Consider the following 9750-nt stretch of genomic DNA (forward strand, 5'->3'; position numbering starts at 1 on the left):
TGAACTAGTTGTCAACATTTCAAAAAACCAGGATTCCCTTTTAAACCTTGAATTCTAGCTTTTCTTGAAAAACTGTAAAATCCGGCAATCTGGGCTTGGGTTCCCTCAGGAAACCAAGCTCATCTTCGAGGCTGCGTGCACTGCCTCCCAGCAGTGGTGAGGAACTTGTCTGGCTTCTGTTATGTGGCTGAGTTGCAATCCCTATCTAAGTTAACCGCAGGAGGGGGCTGCCCCAGCAACTCCCGCTCTGTGCATTATCTCAATCATAGACCTTATCTGAGCCATGAAAAATAACCACCTAACAATAGAAACAAAATGCCATGCATACCTGGACTTTTTTCCAAAAACATTTGGAATGACCTACATAAAGTATTAATGATAAGGCTAACAAATTCATGAAAATGAATAAGATGTCAACTGAGGCCCATATAATCACTCTAAGTGGCACATTTTGTTCTGAGCTTCTTAGCAGTGTGGATGGGGTGGGGGTGAGAAAAGGCAAACTCAGTAATACCCAGATATCATTACCCCAAAGGAGAAAACACTGGAATTTGAAAAATGAGTCAATGATTTCCCATAACTAAATTCTTGAATGAAAATTTTTATCTGGGAACCTCTGGATGAGGTTCTTGACAGTATTTTTTATAAGAAATTCAGAAACAATTCTCATATAGTTATTTCTGATAATAATCTCTCATAAAAGCCAAAGCTATGATCATAAACCACTTTTCAATGAGAGGATTTGGGATTAGGGTACAAGCACATAGCTTTTGATTTTCATATAAATGGACTCCTATTAATGATCCGTATATCTATTCTTTTCTTCTGGTACAGAGACCTTCCTCTGACTTTTTTCACTTAGATGTGTTCTTGTTTTCCATATTGAACAGGCTGGTTTTAATGTAACTTTATCTGCTTAGACATTTAGGAATTAACTCAACCCCTCCGCTACCAGAGCCCCTTTTGAATAACTTAGCCCTGCAACACTTTAGACTGTGTAATTTGGAGGACCAGGGACCTCCAGATCTAACATTAATGAGTTACACCAACAACTATTTCTGGAACTGTAGTATTGCAGGTTTTTTTTTTAATCATAGGTCTGTCTTTATGTTTAGGTTACTAAGTGATGACATGGACAATGACCTAAAGAAAACCCTTGAAAATAGTTGTGATAGATTTTTCAGGTGGTTTTAAACCATTCCTGATGTAAATCAAGGGAGGAAGGCAAAGCACAACTCTGCAAAGTCAACTCTGCAGGGTCAACACAGTGCAGAGCAAGTGGGGGCTCTCTGACATTCTAATTTATCCCTCCAGATGCAGGGATAAAATCTAAACTACCAGGTAATCAATTCATGTCCTTCAAACTACCCACCCTAAGCACCATTTCTCCGGACTGTTTGGATAATAGTTAAACAGTAACCAGCTCAAAGCTCTGTTCTCTGGCACAAAGCTTGAGTATGGATGTTCTGTTTTGCTAATTAAGAATCATGCACTTAAAAAAAATGAACCAAGCAATTGTCATCACCTCTACCCTTGAGCATGAAGGAGAAATAAGAAGCATTTCTAATGAGAAAGAAGATTCCAGATAATCATATTGGCCGTGCATGATGACAATCTAACTAGAGCCCTAACAAGAATCAGTGGAAAACCTGTTTGCTTTGATAAGAAAACTCAACAACGGTGCCCGGGTGGCTCAGTCAGTTAAGTGTCTGACTCTTTATTTCGGTTCAGGTCATGATCTCAGGGCCATGGCATGGAGCCTGCTTAAGATTCTCTCTCTCCCTCTCTCTTTGCCCCCCCCCCCCCGCATGCGTGCTCTCTCTCTCTCTCAAAAAAAAACCAAACCAAACCAAACCAAAACTCAACAAAGTGGCAGTATTCCAAGTTATCTCCAATAATTCAATAGCTTCCTTTTGATTCAATGATAAGTGACTGGGAATCATTATGGGAAAAGGCCTCATTTACAATAGTGACAAAAAGAAAAATAAAACACCTGACAATAGTCCTAACAAGAACAGTAAGGATTTTTAGGACTAACTCTAAACACTTTGAGACAATACAAGTAGATCTGAATAAAGTGAGACACAGTCCATTTTCCATATTGATAAGGAAGATTGAAAAATGTTGAGTCTTTTCACTTGAGTAGACTTATTGTGATCCCAACCAACATCTCATTGAGATCATTGAGAGAACGTGACAAAACACTTAAAAATTCAAGAATAGATAGGAAAAAGTTTTAAGAAGTAATGAAGAGAAATTTGCCCTATCAGATAGTAAAATGTGTAAGTAGTACAGTACTTGTACAGTAAGTGTAGGGATACCAATAGAAGTACTGATGAAGAAAGAAAAGAGAGTAAGGAAACATAATAGTAACCAAAATCAGACTACAGTATATAAGTAGTAATATATTAATAAATAAATGTTTCCATTTGATCAAATATGAGTGGGTAATTTTAAAAAAAATTGTTAAACGTTAGGTTTCTAGGGACACCTGGGTGGCTCAGTCTGCCTTAAGCTCAGGTCATGATCCCAGGGTCCTGGGATCAAGCCCCACATTGGGCTCCCTGCTCAGTGGGGAGCCTGCTTCTCTCTCTCTCCCTCTGTTGCTCCCCTTGCTTGTGATCATGTTCTCTCTCTCTGTCAAATAAATAAATAAATAAATCTTTAAAAAAAACCCTCACATTAGGTTTCTAGGCCTCCATACTTGAAAAATCAGTTTCAGTATTTGTGGGTGGAGTCCAGGAATCTCTCCCCTTTGTCCAAGTTCAGCCACCACCCCCCCCCCCACAAGCTCCCATCCTGTGTGCGCTGTGGTCCCTAAACATGCTTCCTCTGGACAATTACTCTCCTGCAGAGCATCACCTTAATCCAATGCCCACTCATCTCCCCGGAAACCCACAGCCCTAGCCCATGAGGGTTGTCTTATCCCCAGATTGATCCCCTTCCCACAGCATTTCCTTCCTGAGGCTCAGTTACTCAGTGTGGAAAACCACTGCTAGAGAGAAAGGGCTGCCCAGTCAGGCGTGGGGGAGAGATGGGGGGTCTTTGCTGTCCAGGTTCCATATAAGAGGCTAGGGCTTGAGCGGGTTCAGTCTCCTTTGAAATTTCCCCCTTGGTAGGAATCCTCATTAGCATGCCCCTTATTGTTCTGATAATCCAGAACATTACTGTTGGAACAAACACGTTTCCACAACATAATCCCACCTCAGTGATTGAATTGCCTAACCCCATAAGGACCTTCCTCCCATAGGAACCTCTTCCTGTTCCTATAATTTGCAAGGCTGCCTCTTTTCACATTATTAGATGGAGCATCCTTCCTTTGTACTCTCTCTCTCAGATTGGTTCCACAGGCCTAACAGGAATAAGAAAATAGGTTCATTGCTGAGTCATGTTTACAGGGTTTTATAAGATAAACTGAGGCATATTAAAATTTTTTATGAGTTTATTTGAGCAAAAATTGATTCCAACAGGGAAGTGCCAAACCGGAAATGGTTAGGTGCACTCTGCCAACAAGAGCCAGAGGAAGACTTGGTGTAGAGAAGGTGTGCGAGCAGAGAAAGGACATTATTTGATTGGCTGTAGCTTCAAGCCTAGTTGGCTGTTTGTGATTGGCTGTCCTTAGGTTTTGATTTCTTAACCTTGAGGCATTTACAGGCTTAGATTTTGTTTGTTTGCAGATCCACCAGGCCTTAGAGCCACCTCAGGCTAAAGGCCTCCTTATTTAATTAATTTAACAAAGGCTAGAATTCAGCCCATTGAATTCTAGAGCAGAGGTGTGAGGGTGCTTGTTAAATGCCTTTTAAGAGACTGGACAAGTCATTTGAGTTTCTGCCTTTGGCTCAGGTCATTATCCCAGGGTCCTGGGATTGAGCCCCACGTCGGGCTCTCTGCTCTGTGGGGAGCCTGCCGCTCCCCCTGCTTGTGCTATCTCTCTCATTCTCTCTGTCAAATAAATAAATTAAAAAATATATATATACTGGCCAGATGTCTGAACTTCACTTATTACATGGATGGCCTTCCTTCTCCTCGTCAATGGAAGAGCAGGTGGGAATGAGAAGAGTGGTTTGCTCTTCTAGATTCACTGACCAGAAAAAAAAAAAAAAAGGAGTAAAAAGATCAAAATACTAAAAACAGAATGATTCCTATTTTCTGTAAAAATTGAATGAAGTATTGCTGTTGGCTCTCTATGCATGGATATTTTTTCTTTTCGTTCTATTCTTGTTTTTTTTGTTTTTGCTGCTTACACAGACAGTGAAAAGAAAAAGCAATTAATGAAATGCTTTGGAAACCCCAGCTGCTAAAACAGAATCTGGGAGGACTGAAATAAGAGGGAGTAAGCTTATGGCCCAAGGTCAAGGATGCTCTGGCCAAGTCTTCAAATGCAGAACTTCACCTGAGGCTTTGTGTTCTGGTTGAGCATTCTGAGCCTTCCTGGCTTTGTGTTACAAATAGTCTTAGAGACGAAATCCCCTAAGTTCTTCTGCTTGGAGATGAAGTGCCTAAGTGGTCGAGGAAGCCGTGGGGAAGGTGGTATATTTGTGTTTTGGTGGCAAGTGACAGAGACGCAACTCAAACCAGCAAAAATGGAGAATGTGTTGGATCTTGAAACTGGAAATTCTAAGGGGACAAAGTGTTTCAGGGGTACGTGGAGGTTCAAACAACATCATCAAGACATTGATGTTTTCCACCTCTCAACTCAGCTACCCACCACACCCTCTCTAAAAAAAAAAAGTGTGTGTGGGGGGGTGGAGCCTGGGTGGCTCAGTTGGTTAAGCGTCTGCCTTCGGCTCAGGTGATGATCTCGGGGGGTCCTGGGATCGATCCCCCATCGGGCTCCTTGCTCAGCGGGGAGCCTGCTTTTCCCTCTGCCCCTCCCCTTGCTCGTGCTCTCTCTTTCTCTCTCTCTCATTCTCTCTCTCTCTCAAATAAATAAATAAATAAAATCTTAAAAAAAATTTTTTTAAGGATCTCCTTTAACCAGGAGATCCTTTCACACCCACAGTGAAAATAGTTGCCCAGTGCAACAATGACAAATACTGGGATCCAGATAGCAGGGAGCTGGAGAAAGCCCAAGGCTGTATATTCAAGGTTTAGGAAAATCAGGATTTTCAAATTCCAGAGTGGAAAAAAAGATGATTTATTTGAAAATGAAAAGCCGATATTAGAAAATGATAAACATGAAGAAGTTAAGGTTGGTAAAAACAGGCAGTGATTGAAATGAAGAAAGGCAAATCGTGAGCACTGAAAGAAAACGTGGTCGTTCTATTATATATTGATTAGAAGTGTATTACTTTTAAGCACACAAGTTGAGAGTCATCTTCTCTTAGTTTAAGATGGTGATTTCAAATAAGAGGGCGATCTGGCTTGGGGAAGAACAGAGAAGGGCATGGCTGTTCTGCACAGAACTGTTCTGCAGGTCTTCATTGCTGTTTCCCCTAAATGCCCCTGAAGGGTCTCTGGACTCTGAGAGCCACCTCACTAGTGGGATTTGAGGAAGGTGGAAAGAAGGACTGCTTCTCTCTCTCATGCCCCGGGAAGGCCACAAAGCCTTGGTGTTTGAAAGGCAAAGCTAAATGCAAGTGTAATGACTCATAGATTAATTTCTTTCACAGACATTAATTAGGAAGATACAGAAGGAAGTCACCAGTTTGCTAATGATTCTTAGTTTAGAAATGGCAGATGAGTCTAGCTGCCTCCCAGGGAAGGCTTTAAAGAAGATTTCCCTTGGGGCACCTGGGTGGCTCAGTCGTTAAGCATCTGCCTTTGGCTCAGGTCATGATCCCAGGTTTCTGGGATTGAGCCCCGCATCGGGCTCCCTGCTTGGCCGGGAGACTGCTTCTCCCTCTCCCACTCCCCCTGCTTGTGTTCTCTCTCTAGCTGTCTCTCTCTGTCAAATAAATTAATTAAAAAAAAAAGATTTCCCTTAAATCAGGCCAGTTAACAATGGCAAGACTATAGTGTGTTGTCATGCTATCAGAAACAGTGAAATAACTGGAACTGTGACAGTATAGTATAACAATTCAGCATTAATGGATTTTTAATCTCCCTAACTTCATTTCCCTAATAAATTTGATCTCTTTCTATGAGCTTGAAATTGCTCATATGATAAAGATGCTTACTTTCAAATAATCTCTGCTTTGGCATCTGAGGTTTTTAAAAAAGTATTTATAAATGCAAATTATAATCCTACTTCATTTTGGATTACAAGTTTCATATATGTATATCGATATAAAAATGCTAAAATAAACTTGGTAGCTGTATCGGTTGGATACCAGCTGCCATCATTCATCCGCCTCAGGTCCCATCTATGTACTGACTTTTTTCTGTATGTGCTCTAAAACGCACACACACATACACACACACACACATTCCAAGATTTATTATGTGAAGTTAAGATACCACACATGTTTATCACTGGTATTCATGTTGAAGGCAGGAAGATAGGTGCTTATGTCAGTAATGAGCTCTATTCATAGCCAATAGGTAAACTGTCTTGAATGTAGGGAATATTCAGAGCCCATAGGCTGTCCTGTGGGAAGACTGCCTAGAGGTGCTTGTGAAACTGAAAACGCCTCTGTTTTTAATTAAAATCAATAAACTGATTTTTAATTCTTAGGATTCTTCTATCCTCTATTGACTCGCTCCAACATGAGCTCTTGATAACCCTAGTTTATCCTCTTGGATGGAGATTAGATGCCTTTCCCACAGTCCAAGTGAAGCATGTCCAAATGGCCCCTCTCCAGGAGGAATAGGACTTGAGCTGACCAGCAAGGGAATAGGGAGTTCCTGAAGGTCAAGGGCTGAGAGTAGAGGTCCCTCTTGTCTCAGGCAGCAGAAGTGACTACACAGGTGAAAAGGAAGCACTGAGAATGGGACCCAAGAAACCAGGAGGGGACCACAGAAGTTGCCTCAACCAAAGAGGTGGTCGATGGGTGTAGAAGTCAGAATCTGGTTACTGGGCATGGAGACAAGGTGGGCTCAGGTGAGATGACATGCAGAAGGTGTGAGAAGTGGAGGAGGTGGTCACTGGTGAATGCGGCAGAGGTGCAATGCAGAGTTGGGTCCCCTTGACTTCAAGAGCCATGGTGAGAAGGGACAAGATCTTAGCATGTGAGTGCCACCCTAGCAATACACTTACTATGTCTCTTCCAAGTAGATCATTGGGCCACAGCAGAAGTCTAAAATCATATTGCTTATGAAATTTATAGGAACAGTGACCAGATTATGTTTACCAATCTCACTGTAAATTAGGTAATAGGATGGGTATCCAAAAAGTCTATCTGAAATATGGGATATTTAACCCCATAATGGGTTTGCTATCCCTTGATAAAAGACAAAACAAAGTTTATTAATGTGTGGGGAAAAAAATTGGCAGTTTGGGGTCCTTGACCTGTGGGGTAAGAGCTATCATAGTGGGAAAGACTAGGAATGAGCCTATAAAACTGCCCCCATTCCCCAGGTCAGAATAGTAAATCGGCGCGATATTGCATCACAGAGACTTGTGCCTCTGTTAAAACCGGAAAGGATACAGGCTAGTGGTCCCTCCTATCACATCTTCATTTGAATAGCCAGTCTGGCACCTGCAGAAAACAGATGGTAGAATACCACAAGCTAAGCCAAGCTGCAGTTCCTTTGCAGTTGCCGGACAGAGCAGTATTGTTGCTAAAGCACATTAATAAGGCTTCAGGTACATATTATGTGGCCAGTGATTTGGCAAATATGTTCTTTTCCATTCTGAAAAAAAAAAACAATTTGTATTCACGTGGCACAGACAACAACGTTTGTTTACTGTTTTGCTCCAGGGTATTTTGAAATTTTCCATCCTTTGTCATCACATAGTATGAAGAAATAGGATTGTCTGGACATCCTCTATAACAGTGATCTGTTACTTGATGACACCATGTGATGGAGCAGGCCTTGGCAAGATAGTGTAAATTCAGGGACCTGCCATTCAGGAAAGTTTTCAGGGGTCCAGTGATCAGATATGTGCTGAGATACCTTCTCCAAATTAAAAGATGAATTCTTGCTTTTGCATCCCCTACCACAAGGAAAGAAACACAGTGCCTGGTATGTCTCTTTGGTTTCTGGTATAGATAGATATAGATATATAGATAGGGTATAGAAATATAGATAGGGTATAGAAATATCTAAATATCTATATCTATCTATCTATATATATATGAATGATTATTCACTGAAACCTTAGTTGCTTATTGCAAAATATCTATTCAGGACTATTCAGAGTATTATTCAGCTGTAAAAAAGAGTGAGGAAGCACTCTGTGAACTGATAAGGAGTAATTTCCAGGATATATTAAGTGAAAAAAAGTGAAGTACAAAAAAGAATATAATATTTAACCCTTCAAGTAAAAATGAGGGTGATCTAAGAAAGTACACATGTATCTGTTCATTATGCCAAGGAGGGAAAAAGAATGTTTTTGACTCTAAGAACCATATCAATGATTCACATACCCCCAACATAAATAAATAAAGCAAGGAGGAGGGGCAAAATGGAATACAAACAGTAAAAAATGAATTTAATTGTATCTGAGTGAATAATATAACCATAGTGAAGGGAGTGGGAAAGGAACACACTTAGGTAAGTAACCTTGTGAATCAGTATTTTGACTGTATACTGTAAAGTAAGAGAGAAAAGGAACTGTACACAAATATTCCCCTTTAGTCAGTAAATCTGTTTTTCACAGAGGTATGGGTTAGCAATTCTGAGATTACTCTATATGCATTGTAGGATTGAGCAAATAAGTAAATTTATTGTGGGTAATGAGAGTAAGGTTGCCTACTGTCCTATGAGAAAGAAGTTACAAATAAGGGGGAAGAAGGCTAGAATGAACTCTGTGATGTTAGATTGGGATGGCAGGTATCAGTATGAACTCATTGTTTTTAAGATAGATAGATGATAGATAGATAGATAGATAGATAGATAGATAGATAGATAGATAGATGATAGATAGATAGAAAAATGATAGAAACTAAATACACATGCCCCTATATTTAAGTATATGGATTTCATAGCTTTGTTCACGGAAGGGCCTGGAGACAATGACACTCCAAGTAGCATGAGCACCTCTAGGGGCCAATCTTGGTTTCTAACTACCGTTATCCAATAAAGGAGATCAGGATTCTCAGGGACTTAGCAAGGGAAGTATAGGATGATCCTGAAACATCTTGGAGTACTATAAAGAAGTGCTCAGAAAATGATGATGGCATGTTGAAAGACACAGGAGCCAATGTGAAGGAGCTCCCAATGGCCAAATGTGGGAGAAGGTGAGCAACAACATAAATAATGGTAATAGTGGGTTACAATAAAATAAATTTCTATGAGCCCATTCTTACATAAATAGATGAAGAAATAAAGGAATGATGGAGAAAGGACAGCTGTTCCTTGAAGTAGTTTCCAATGAATAAATGTAGAAGGAATGATGGAAACAGATAATCAATTGTTCCAGGCAAGAATCATTGACGGATACTAAAATGAGTGAGTGAAAGTTTGATTAGAAACAGGGCATCTGCAGGGTCTCAAAGCATCTCATTACAAGATAGTAACTTTACCTGGCAGACACCACCTTAATCACGTGAGCAAAGCTACCCAAACCAGAAATAAATTGACATTGTGTACATCTGATAGAATGCATTGAGAAGAACCAGACATCACTACTGTGGTATCCTTCCTAAAAATGCAGAACCTCAATCCAATCAGGAGAAAACATCAGACAAACACCAAATGTTGGGC

The sequence above is a fragment of the Halichoerus grypus genome, chromosome 13 (genome assembly GCF_964656455.1).
Source record: "Halichoerus grypus chromosome 13, mHalGry1.hap1.1, whole genome shotgun sequence".
In the NCBI taxonomy this organism is placed as follows: Eukaryota; Metazoa; Chordata; class Mammalia; order Carnivora; family Phocidae; genus Halichoerus; species Halichoerus grypus.